Here is a 13,682-nt window from a genome sequence, read left to right on the forward strand (position 1 = left end):
TTGAGGTTGTGAGTTTGAGCCCCACATTGGGTGTAGAGATAAACTAAGCAAAAAGAGAAATCTTCAGTGTTAACAATCAAATCCTGCTAGGGATAATGGACACTGACAAATTTAGAGTGGACAACTGTGTGCAATGAAAGGTTGATGCTTTAAAGTGAGAAGTATGACAGCCATGTCCGCTGAGGCATGACAAGGGACCTGCAAGAACTTGAATTGGACAACACAACAGAGAAGCCAGAGGACCCAACCCTCAACCACAAACTGGCATGTAGAACACCAACAGCCAGGCCTTCACTTCCTAAGGGGGAGATGAGAGATGCAACCAGCTCAAAGATAGAAACAGCCTCTCATTCAGTTAAATACTTACTGAGCACCAACTCTATCTATGCCAGACACTATTCAAGGCACAGGAGGTACTCTTTACCAAAAAACTACTTTTTAAGGAAAATTAAAATATTGTGGTGACACAGAATATCCTACATGTTCCCAGGGAATCAGAGTCAACTAGACAGAATGAAAACAATAAGAATAACTTCAGACTTCTCAAGGGCAATACTGGAAGCAAAAGGCAATTAAACAACTGCCTCTAAAATTCTGAAGGAAAATTATTCCCAATTTAGAATTCCACAGCTGGCCAAACTCTCCCATCAACCATTGGAATAGGGAAATAAGATTTTTAGACATACAAGGTCTCAAAAACTTCTACCTCTTGCGCACAGGAAGATGCGCTCAACCAAAATGATAAGAAGAAAACCTGAGGGCGCCTGGGTGGCTCCATCAGTTAAGCATCTGCTTCTGGCTCAGGTCTTGATTCCGGGGTCCTGGGATTGAGCCCCACTTCGGGCTCCCTGCTCAGCGGGGAGCCTGTGTCTCCCTCTTCCTCTCCCTGCTTGTGTTCTCTCTCTCCCTCACTCACTCTCTCTCTAATAAATAAAAGGAAGGAAGGAAGGAAGGAAGGCAGGCAGGAAGGCAGGCTTGAAAAAAAAAAAAATGAGAAGAAACCACAGACTGCGGGGCACAGGGTTCACTGTAGGAAAGACAGAGCTTTGCACCAACCCAGGGACAAGTGCTAGATATGCAGGTGAATTAGCAACAACTTAAAAAGGAAATTAAATCAAGATAATTAACTCCTAAGGAAACAAATAGGAAAAGTAATAATAGTTTATTACTCAGCTCTGGCATTTATACAGCCATAGAGATATAAACAGTAAAGACTGATCTAAACAAAATTAAAATTCTACTGGAAGGTTATGGAAATGCAAAGGATGCACCTGTGTGGTGAAGAGAAGCAAAGAAAGAGGTAGGTCCTAGGGGATCCCTGGGTGGCTCAGCAGTTTGGCGCCTGCCTTTGGCCCAGGGCGCGATCCTGGAGTCCTGCTCGATTCCCATGTCAGGCTCCCTGCATGGAGCCTGCTTCTCCCTCTGCCTGTGTCTCTGCCTCTCTCTCTCTCTTTCTCTACAATAAATAAATAAAATCTTAAAAAAAAAGAAAAGAAAGAAAGAGGTAGGTGCTAAGTATCTAGAATTGGAAATCAAACACTGAAAAGTCATCATGGGCACCTGGCGGGGTCAGTAGACAGAGCATGCAACTCTCAATCTTCGGGTTCTGAGTTTGAGCCCCTTGTTCGGTGTAGAGATTACTTAAAAAAATAAAGTATTAAAAAAAAATCAGGCAATATAATAAGCCTGTTACTTAGAAACACTGGAAACTGGTAATTATGGAAAAAGTATAATTTCACTTAGAAGAAATGAAAACAGTCTCTTTTAGGGAGAGGGAAAGGGGAAGCAAGGGAGCATTAAAACCCACATTTACAAAACTATGGCTGTGCAAACTATAGGTGTACAATTGTCATCACATCATACCAAGAGTATATGCACTCCCCCTGACATAACTACTAATGATGCCAGCCTTGACTACCTGGCTGAGGTAGTTCATGCAGGCTTCCCTCCACTACACATCCACTCCCTTCCCATACTTGGTCTTTAAGAAGCAAGTCACAAGGTACAGGCCACACTCAGAACCCCGGGAGAGCTGATCTCCTGAAGAGGGATATAAGGTGTCTGGGGTTATTCTGTAGGGGACAGTGTCTCTTCTCTGCCTCATCCCTCATTTCTTTATTTAATCATTTATGTCAATATGGACTGTGGGTATTTGGGGTTAACAATTTTATTCATTTGAGAGAAAGAGTGAGCACGAATGGGGGCCAGGAGCAGAGAGAGAGGGAGAAGCAGTCTCCCTGCTGAGTGCAGAGCCCAACGTGGGGCTCCAATTCAGGATCAAGATCATGACCTGAGCAGAAGGTAGACACATAACTGAGCCACCCAGGCACCCCTGGATATTTGTTTCATACTTTAAGTTACAGCTAACGGATACAATTTTTTTTTAAATATTTTATTTATTTATTCATGATAGACATAGAGAGAGAGGCAGAGACACACACAGGCAGAGGGAGAAGCAGGCTCCATGCCAGGAGCCTGATGTGGGACTCGATCCCAGGTCTCCAGGATCAGGCCCTGGGCCAAAGGCAAGTGCTAAACCACTGAGCCACCCAGGGATCCCTAAAGGATACAATCATTAAAAATATTATGCTATTTATATTGTTGCTCAAAGTGTTCCAGCTTGGGCCAGTGAGAGCTCTCTTGATTGGCTCATAAATTCTTTGAACATGCTCCTATCCCTCTGTTCTTTGAGCACTTCCTTCCTTTCTAGCACTACAACACATTCCAGGCTCATCTTGTATTCTCCCTGCCCCAGCCCTAGAACCAGCTATTTTTTTTTTTTTTAAGATTTTATTTAGGGATCCCTGGGTGGCGCAGCGGTTTGGCGCCTGCCTTTGGCCCAGGGCGCGATCCTGGAGACCCGGGATTGAATCCCATGTCGGGCTCCCTGCATGGAGCCTGCTTCTCCCTCTGCCTGTGTCTCTGCCTCTCTCTCTCTCTCTCTCTCTCTCTCTCTCTCTCTCTCTCGTGTGTAACTATCATGAATAAATAAATAAAATCTTTAAAAAAAAATAAGATTTTATTTATTTATCCATGAGAGACACAAAGACAGGCAAAAACATAGGCAGAGGGAAAGGCTCTCCCCTGTGGGGACCCCAGGATCACGCCCTGAGCCGAAGGCAGACATTCAACCGCTGAGCCACCCAGGCGACCCTAGAACCAGCTATTAACTGAAGGAGCCTTGGTTCATTTGATAGTAAAATGGTTTTAGAAACCAAGACTAGGCCCAGTGAGTATCTTCCCTAAACATGCAACCCCAGTCTAACCATGAGCAAAATGCCAGACAAACCCAAATTGAGGACTATTCTACAAACACTGACCAGTACTTCTCAAAACAGTCAAGGTCATAAAAAACAAGGAAAGTCTAAAAAAGTGTCACAGCCCCAGGAAAATGATGGCTAAATGTACTATGATGTGGCATCCTGTTTGGGGTTCTGTAAAAGAACATTAGGGGAAAACTAGCAAAATCCAATAAAATGAATAGTTTAGTTAAAATTATATACCAATACTAGTTCCTTAATTGTCACAAATGTGCCATAATAACGTGGGGTGTTAACATTAAGAGAAATTGAGTGCAGATATACAGGGACTTTTTACTGTCTTTGCAACTTTTCTGTAAACCTAAAGCTATCCTAAGAAGTTTGTCTTTTAAAAATCTACCTATAAAAAATACAAAAAAGTACATATGTAACTTTGATAAAAACCAGAAAAGTGGGCAGCCTGGGTAGCTCAGCGGTTTAGCACCACCTTCAGCCCAGGGCATGATCCTGGAGACAAAGGATCGAGTCCCACATCAGGCTCCCTGAGTCGAGCCTGCTTCTCCCTCTGCCTGTGTCTCTGCCTCTCTGTGTCTCTCACAAATAAATAAATAAAATCTTTAAAAAAAAAAAAGTGTAGGTATAATATGAAGAGTGAGAATGTACATCTGTGCTTTTTACTTTCTGGAGCATTTTCCTAAGTGTACTGTCTTACAAGAACAAAACCAAGTATTCAGTTAGTTTAGTGAACCATCACTCTATCTCCGACTTACCAACGAGGAGACAGACAGTTGAGAACATTTAAGCCCATACTACCCAGAACAGGAACAGATCCCAAGTTCTCTCCACCCTGCTAGGGTGCACCTTTGCTCTCATGGCTGTACTGTTGCGCATGCGTACACGCACCGCAAACACCCTGTGCTCTGATTGCTCACCCACAATAGAACTGGACTGTCTGGTGTTGCAGGCAAAGGAACTTATTAAAACCTCAAATATAGAAAGGATTTCAAATTCTGCCACAATAAAAATAGACTAACCTAACAGATAAGAATAGAAATGCTAAATACACTGAATATTTTATAAAACAAAAATCGGGATGCCTGGGTGGCTCAGAGGTTTTGGGTTTTTTTTTTTTAAGATTTTATTTATTTATTCATGAGAATACAGAGAGGAGAGAGAGGCAGAGACACAGGCAGAGGGAGAAGCAGGTTCCATGCGGGGAGCCTGATGTGGGACTCGATCCTGGGTCTCCAGGCTGCTCCACCCGGGCTGCTCCTGGCTCAGAGGTTTAGCTCCTGCCTTCGGCTCAGGGCGTGATCCTGGAGACCTGGAATTGAGTCCCATGTTGGGCTCCCTGCTTGGAGCCTGCTTCTCCCTCTGCCTGTGTCTCTGCCCCTCTGTGTCTCTCATGAATAAATAAAATCTTTAAAAACAGAAAAATTAAGCCAGAACTGGTTAGACTCTAAATGTACTTTTTAAAGATTATACTAGATCACACATATTGAATTTTTGTCATATCTGATTATCAATTCTCATATAATGCTCTTATTTCCTATCTCTACCACCTTTTCACATATATTCATACTCCCTTTATACTAACACTGACTACAATGAGATCATACACACACAAGCATCCTAATTAACAAGCAATACAATTTTCAATAGTCTGACAAATTTTACAAATGTTCCCCCTCTCAAAAATTAACAAAAAGAGGGGCTAATGGGTGCCCAGTAGGTTGAGGGTCTGACTCTTGATTTCAGGTCAGGTTGTGATTCCAGGGTTGAGGGATCAGGCCTATGTGTCCCTCTCCCTCTGCCCTTCCTCCTCCCTGGCTCACGTGCACACACGCTCCTGCTCTCTCAAATAAATGAAATCCTTAAAACAAAAATAATGATAATAATTAACAGTAAGAAAGCAAAGGCCAGGGGATCCCTGGGTGGCGCAGTGGTTTGGCGCCTGCCTTTGGCCCAGGGCGCAATCCTGGAGACCCGGGATCGAATCCCACGTCGGGCTCCCGGTGCATGGAGCCTGCTTCTCCCTCTGCCTGTGTCTCTGCCTCTCTCTCTCTCTCTGTGACTATAATAAATAAATAAAAAATTATTAAAAAAAAAAAAAAAAGAAAGCAAAGGCCAGAGGAAGAGTGAGCATCATCCTGGTCACTTTACCTCTCCTGGGTTAGCGTGTGACATTCTGTCAAGAAGTAAACGGCCAATATGGTAAAAGTTTTAGAACATATGCACTTAAAAGGGACTGTGTGGAATTAGATTAGTGGTTGTGGTTGCCCGACAGAGAATATACTAAAAAATTCACCAAACTGTACACTTCTTCTGGGGCGCCTGGGTGGCTCAGTCCATTGAGTGTCTGCCTTCGGCTTGGGTTGTGGTCCCGGGGTCCAGGGATCAAGCCCCACATGGGGTTCCCTTGCTCAGTGAGGAGCCTGCTTCTCCCTCTGCCTGCCGCTCTGCCTGCTTGTGCGTGCTCTCTTGGGCTCTTTCTCTGTCAAATATATAAATGAGATCTTAAAAAAAATTAAAAAATAAATTGGTAACTTCTATGTTACATGACTTTTTTTAAAAAGATCTTATTTATTTATTCATGAGAGACAGAGAGAGAGAGAGAGAGAGAGAGAGAGAGAGAGAAAGAGAAAGAGGCAGAGACACAGGCAGAGGGAGAAGCAGGCTCCATGCAGGGAGCCCAATGTGGGACTCGATCCTAGGTCTCCAGGATCATGCCCTGAGCGGAAGGCAGATGCTCAACCGCTGAGCCATTCAGACGTGCCTATGTTATATGACTTAGTCTCATTCTTTTAAAAGAATGTGATAGAAAAAACAAGTCTGGATGTGCAGAGTGAAAGACAGCCAAGAGAGAAACCTGAGTTATTCTGACAGTTCTTGGTTATAAAATGAAGTTCCTACAAATACAACAAAGGATACCCCAAAAAAAGAAAAATAAGATGGGAGAACAGAGAAGTCTTTATTTTGCCAATACTGAGAGCAGAACATCAAACTTGAGATGTTTTCCCAAAATATGTGAGCTGAATCAGTGGGAAATGCAGGCAGCTAGACCCATGGTCTATCTCTCTACATACAAGAATCAGCCCTGATGAGCATTAGGAATGGAGAGGGTCCTGACTCTGGGAAAAATGAGCAGCAGCCAGAGAGCCACTAATGAAACCATAGCAAACAACTAAAGTTTATACAAGGAAATATTCAGTGCTGTGATCTGAAATTCCACATATGATCTGCAAATTCATATGTGGAAACCTAATCCCCAAGGTGATGGTATTTCCAGGTGGGGCCCTAGGGAGGTGCTTAGGTCATAAGGGTGGAGTCCTAATGAATGGGATCAGTGCTCTAATAAGGGAATCCACAGAGCTCTCCCACCTTGTCTGCCAAGTGCCTCTAGAGAGAAGACAGCCATATACAAACCAAAAACAGAACCTTACCAGAAACTGACTCTACCAGCATCATGATCTTGAAATTCCCAGCCTCCAGGACTGTGAGAAATAAATTCCTGCTCTAAGCCCCACTTGTTTTGGTTGAGGAGTATTCCTTCCCGAGCTTATATAACAAAGTTAAGGTCCATATTTTAAGCCAAATCTAAAAAGGTTTCCTGGAGGGTCTCAAGCCTTTTCAAAGCATGACATTTTTTAATACAAATACAAATGTTACACTCCTTTGTAGGATTATGATAGTGAGTTACTTTATTTTCTAAATAGAACACTGTATTATAATAGTAAATATATTTTATCCAGCTATACGTTGCCTACTCTTTCCCAAATAAAAACCACTAACTTCTACTCAAGGAAGGATGTGCTCCATCAGGTACCTTCTGACTAGGAACTTCATCTGTGGGCCACAAACTGCCAGAGGCAGCATTAAGACATAATTCCAGGGCTTGCCACAAAGCAGTTCCAGATAGAAATTTTATCAACTCATTATTTTCTACTTGTACAGTGTTATCTCCTTCAATCAAATCTTCCTCAAACCTTGGGCGGCTGGGGTGGCTCAGCCGTTTAGCGCTGCCTTCCACCCAGGGCGTGATCCTGGAGATCCGGGATCGAGTCCCATGTTGGGCTCCCTGCATGGAGTCTGCTTCTCCCTCTGCCTGTCTCTCTCTCTCTGTGTCTCTCATGAATAAATAAATAAAACCTTTAAAAAAAAAAAAAACTTCCTCAAACCTAATCAACCTAATGTAATCCTTTTATCTTCTCTTCCAAATGTAAATCATAAGAATAAACTGAGTAAATGAATCATGCTGGCCTAAAAATCACAAAAACCCATAAAGTGTATGCAACTGGTGAATCGCTAAATTCTACCCCTGAGAGTAATAATACAGTATATGTTAACTAAATTGAATTTAAATAAAGAATTTTTTTTTAAAAAAGGCGTATCTCTCAGCAGATGCCAGCATAGAATGCCAGATGCCTTTCTTCATATGTTCTTGGAACTTAAATCAAACCCAAAGAAAAATGAAAAGGAAGAGCAGAAAACCTGAATTGAGTATGACTGAGAAAAACCTTGATGTGACTTCATATAGGTTTGGTGGTAGAGCAATAAATTTATACTTTTCACACACACACAAAAATGGTAAGTGTAAAAAAAAAAAAAAAAAAGGTAAGTGTTTTAATATTAGACTCCAGGGCAGCCCCGGTGGCGCAGCAGTTTGGCGCTGCCTGCAGCCCAGGGCGTGATCCTGGAGACCCTCGATGGAGTCCCTCTGTATGGAGCCTGCTTCTCCCTCTGCCTGTGTCTCTGCCTCTCTCTGTTTGTCTCTATGAATAAATAAATAAAATCTTTAAAAAAAAAAAAAAAGACTCCAGGGGACACCTGGGTGGCTCAGCGGTGAGCATCTGCCTTTGGCTTGGGCATGATCCCGGTTCGGGGTATCGGGGACCCCCCCATTTGGGCTCCCTGCGGGGGGGGGGTCTGCTTCTCCCTCTGCCTGTGTCTCTGTGTCTCTCATGAATAAATAAATAGATCTTTAAAAAAAAAAAAAAACTAAAAAAAAAAAAAACCTCCCTAACTACAGCATCTATTCTGAATCCATTTCCATACCAGAACTATAGCCCACTGGATAAAACAAAAGCTTCATTTGCCTCTTAAGATGAATCTATCATGGATGCCCTTGCAGAATTAGAGAAATGGAGTTTCCTGGGTTCTTTCCCCACAGCCATGCTCAGGTCAAATGCAGTTCTGCTCTGAAAACCTCCTCCTCTATGTACGCGGATCTTCTCACTCCACAGTAACCTAACCACCCTCCTACATGAAGCGTGCATATATGCCAAGAGAGCATCTGCTTTGCTTGTCAATGACCACGCTGCATCTAATGAAACAGTTTTATAAGGCCACCTCCCCCAACAGCTAGTCAGGTGCCTAGCCCCTGCCAGGTAGGACTCCTGGCCACAGCCAGACAGTGCACTAGGTCATTCAATCTGCCATGGGACCAAAGGCCCATAGGCCCATCTCTTCGGATGCAAATTTTAAGCATAACAAACTACAAGGAAGGGCACTACACAGAAATATAGAAGAACATGCTTTTTCCTAAATCAAGAATGAGTAAGCCCAAATGATGCAGATGTCTCTATTATAAGTCTTTGGTTGAGCAAACAAAAAGGAAAAACAGCTTCATCGGACAGTGTGACTAAGAGATTACAAAACAGGGTGTTATGGGAGTGTGTGGCAAAAAAATATGGAGTATTCATTACGTAGTTAAAAAACACCACTTTCATTTCAAAATGAAAAACAAATATAACATTAAATTTATTTAAGTCTAAACTGCCCTCTCTCTCATAAATAAAAAATCTTTAAAAAAAAATGAGAGACAGAGGGAGAGAGGGGGAGGGGGGAAAGAGAGAGAAAGAAAGAGAGAGAGAGAGAGAGAGAGAGAGAGAAAGGGGGTGAGGGGGAGGCAGAGACACAGGCAGAGGGAGAAGCAGGCTCCATGCAGGAAGCCCGACATGGGACTCGATCCAGGATCAGGCCCTGGGCTGAAGGCAGTGCTAAACTGCTGAGCCAACCGGGCTGCCCGAAACAACAGGTTTTTAAGAGGTGCCTGGCTGGTTCAGTTGGTAGAGCATGACTTTTTTTTTTAAGATTTATTTTGAGAGAGAGAGAGCACACATGGAAGGGTAGGGGGAGGATCTCAAGCGGACTCCCCACTGAGCACAAATCCTGATACAGGGCTCCATCTTACCACCCTGAGATCATGATCTGAATGGAAATCAAGAGTCAGACACTTAGCCTACCAAGCCACCCAAACATCCAGAACACAAGACTTGATCTTGGGGATGGGAGCTCCCACAAAAATTTTGGGGCACCTGGGTGGCTCAGTCAGTTGAGCATGCTACTTTGGCTCAGGTCAAGATCTCAGGGTCCTGGGATCAAGCCCCACTTCTGGCTCCTTGCTCAGCAGAGAGTCTGCTTCTCCCTCTGCCCCTCCCCAGCTAATGCATACCCATTTGCTCTCTCTGTCTCAAATAAAATCTTGAAAAAAAATAAAATCTTAAAAATATAAAATCTTGGGCAGCCCGGGTGGCTCAGCAGTTTAGTGCTGCCTTCGGCCCAGGGCGTGATCCTGGAGTCCCAGGATCGAGTCCCACATCGGGTTCCCTGCATGGGGCCTGCTTCTCCCTCTGCCTGTGTCTATGCCTCTCTCTCCCTGTTTCTCATGAATAAATAAATAAATAAAATCTTTAATATATATATATATATAAAATCTTTTAAACATATATATATACACAGACTACACACACACACACACACACACACACACACACACATACATATTATAAGGCTCAGTTAGGAATCACCCTTCGGCTCAGGTCATGATCCCAGGGCTAGGATGGAGCCCCACATCTGGCTCTCTGCTCAGTGGGGAGCCTGCTTCTCCCTCTGCTTATGTCTCTGCCTCTCTCTCTGTGTGTGACTATCATAAATAAATAAAAATTTTAAAAAAACCTTTAAAAAAACAGACAAAATACAAAGCAGGAACCATAAAAAATTGATAAAGTAGAATTCATCAATTTTTTTTTTTAATTTTTATTTATTTATGATAGTCACACACAGAGAGAGAGAGAGGCAGAGACACAGGCAGAGGGAGAAGCAGGCTCCATGCACCGGGAGCCCGACGTGGGACTCGATCCCGGGTCTCCAGGATCGCGCCCTGGGCCAAAGGCAGGCGCCAAACCGCTGCGCCACCCAGGGATCCCTGAATTCATCAAATTTTAAAATTACTAAAAAAAATTTTTAATTACTGATTATTTAAATGGCACAACCAAAAAAGATATATTTTAAGCCCTAGAGCTGGGACACTTGGGCGGCTCAGCGGTTGAGCATCTACCTTTGGCTCAGGGTGTGATCCTGGGATCCAGGATCAAGTCCCACACTGGGCTCCCTGCATGGGGCCTGTTTCTCCCTCTGCCTGTGTCTCTGCCTCTTTCCGTCTCTCTCATGAATAAATAAATAAAATCTTAAAAAAAAAAAAAAAAACAGTTAAGGCCTAGACTGGAAAAAATATTTACAACATATGTACCTGGCAAAAAGACCCGTACTCAAATACATAAGGAATTTCTATACCCAATAATAAAAAGACAACCTGACTTTCTAAACAGGTAAAAGATTTAACAGACACTTCACAAAAGCAATATACACAAAAGGCCAATAAGCATGTGAATAAGTGCTCATTATTAGTCATCAGGGAAATGCTCAGGAAACCCATTTGACAAGATGCCACTATACATCCACTAGAATGTGAAGAAAAGAATACCAAATGCCAGAGAGGATATGGAATAACCAGAAGAAAGAACACACACATTGCTAGTCCAAGTGTAAAATGTACAAGCACTCTGGGTTGTTTCTTTTTTTAAAGATTTATTTATTCACGAGAGACACACAGAGAGAAGCAGAGAGAGAAGCAGAGATACAGGCAGAGAGGGAGAAGCAGGCTTCATGCAGGGAGCCTGATGCAAGACTCCATCCCGGGACTCCAGGATCACGCCCTGGGCCGAAGGCAGGCGCTAAACCACTGAGCTACCCAGGGATCCCCTGGGTTGTTTCTTTAAAAGTTAAGGATATATTAACTCAGCTGAGTGTGGAGCCTGCTTGAGATTCTCTCTCCCTCTCTGCTTGCTACTTCTCATAAACAAACAAATGCAAACAAGCAAATAAATGTTAATACTACATCCACATTATGGGCAATCCACTTCTGGGTATTTAGCCAGAAGAAATGAAGATGTATTCCCACATGGTCTCCCACAAAAATGAGTACCCCTGCCCCCAATGTGCTTCAAGAAGAAAATGGCTTGACTGTATAGGTCCCACAATAGACCACTCAGGAACAGCTTTCTGTTCCACTGACATAGCAACATGTATGAATTTCAAAAACGTTATGCTCGGGATCCCTGGGTGGCGCAGCGGTTTGGCGCCTGCCTTTGGCCCAGGGCGCGATCCTGGAGACCCGGGATCGAATCCCACATCGGGCTCCCGGTGCATGGAGCCTGCTTCTCCCTCTGCCTGTGTCTCTGCCTCTCTCTCTCTCTGTGACTATCGTAAATAAATAAATAAAAAAACCTTTAAAAAAAAAAAAAAAAAAAACGTTATGCTGAAACTGGATGCAAGGATGCCTAGGCAGCTCCGTCCGTGAAACATATGCCTACAGCTCCTGGGATCAAGTCCTGCATCAGGCTCCCTGCTCAGTGGGGACTCTGCTTCAGCTTCTCCCTCTCACTCTCCCTAACAAATAACATCTAAAAAAAACAAGCTGGATGCAAAAAATATATACTGTATAACCTCATGTATATGAAATTCTAGAATAGGAAGAACTACCCTGTGGTTATAAAAATCAGATCACTGCTGCGGGGGCGGGTGGTGAGAGGGGTGATGGATGATTGGCAAGGGGCAGGAGGGAATTTTCTGGGCCGTATCTTGGTATATAGTCATCAAAATAGAATGAATAATATATTTAAAATCTTGGCATTTCAATGTATATAAATTGTATCTCAATTTCCTTTAAAAAAGCAGAATTTGTGGGATGCCTGGGTGGCTTACTGGTTAAGCATCTACCTTCGGCCCAGCGCGTAATCCTGGGGCCCCAGAATGGAGTCTCACATCCGGCTCCCTGCAGGAACTCTGCTTCCCCCTCTGCCTCTGTCTCTGCCTCTCATGAATAAATAAGTAAATTCTAAAAAATAAAAAAGAATTTGCTAACATTTATTTGTACATATTCAGAAATCATAACTCCCAACATTAAGTGAAAGATGGTTAGGAATGGTTTTGTTCTGAGAACACATTAGAACTAGGATGTGGTAAGCAGACATTTCATCCCCCTCAAGATTACTGGCCCCTGGTGCAAACACATCTCCCAGTTAATCAAGTCCCTCTAAGTACTGCTATAAAGAGATTTCTTGGGCAGCCTGGGTGGCTCAGCAGTTTAGCACCGCTTTCGATCCAGGGAGTGATCCTGGAGACCTGGGATCGAGTGTCCCACGTCAGGTTCCTTGCATGGAGCCTGCTTCTCCCTCTGCCTGAGTCTCTGTTTCTCTGTCTCTCTCATGAATAAATAAAATCTTTAAAAAAAAAAAAAAAGAGAGAGAGAGAGAGAGATTTCTTGCCATAGATGTAATTATGGTCCCAAATCACTTAGCCTTAAGATAGAGATTACCGGGATCCCTGGGTGGCGCAGCGGTTTAGCGCCTGCCTTTGGCCCAGGGCGCGATCCTGGAGACCCAGGATCAAATCCCGCGTCGGGCTCCCTGTGCATGGAGCCTGCTTCTCCATCTGCCTGTGTCTCTGCCTCTCTGTCTCTCTGTGACTATCGTAAATAAATGAAAATAAAAAAAAAAAAAAAGATAGAGATTACCTTGGTGTGCCTGACCTAATTACATGCCTTCTTTATTTATTTTTTAAGATTTTTTTTAAGATATTATTTTTAGGTAATCTCTATACTCAACGTGGGACTTGAACTCATGACCCTGAGAACAAAAATCTCATGCTCTTCTGACTGAGCCAGCCAGGAATTTGTGTCTCTCATGAATAAACAAAAAGTAGGGGATCCCTGGGTGGCTCAGCAGTTTAGTGCCTGCCTTCGGCCCAGGGCGTGATCCTGGAGACCTGGGATCAAGTCCCACATCAAGCACCCTGCATGGAGCCTGCTTCTCCCTCTGCCTGTGTCTCTGCCTCACTCTCTGTGTCTCTCATGAATAAATAAAATCTTTAAAATATATATTTTTAAAAAAGTAGAATCTAATACAAATTCATACTACAAAAGATTTTTTTTTTCTTATGATAGTCATACAGAGAGAGATAGAGATCCCGGGTCTCCAGGATCGCGCCCTGGGGCCAAAGGCAGGGGCCAAACTGCTGCGCCACCCAGGGATTGCTACAAAAGCTTTAAAACTTAATAGTTCAGCTAAAAAGAAAAGAAAT

General features: G+C 43.3%; 1 protein-coding gene across 5 annotated transcripts in view; it reads right to left on the minus strand.

Moving 5' to 3' along the window:
* KLC1 (kinesin light chain 1) overlaps positions 1–13,682 on the minus strand; it is a 66,280-nt gene that overhangs the window by 46,727 nt on the left and 5,871 nt on the right. Inside the window, exon 2 of one of the 5 annotated variants that reach the window (XM_055303978.1) lies at positions 5,574–5,754. The exons of 3 other annotated variants lie outside the window; for them this stretch is intronic. The gene's annotated coding sequence lies outside the window, so the exon portion shown is untranslated. Of the gene's footprint in view, positions 1–5,568; positions 5,755–13,682 lie in introns of all 5 variants that reach the window. One more of the 5 variants, XM_055303976.1, reaches the window with a different exon arrangement.

Source organism: Nyctereutes procyonoides, unplaced genomic scaffold (genome assembly GCF_905146905.1).
Source record: "Nyctereutes procyonoides isolate TBG_1078 unplaced genomic scaffold, NYPRO_anot_genome, whole genome shotgun sequence".
Taxonomy (NCBI): Eukaryota; Metazoa; Chordata; class Mammalia; order Carnivora; family Canidae; genus Nyctereutes; species Nyctereutes procyonoides.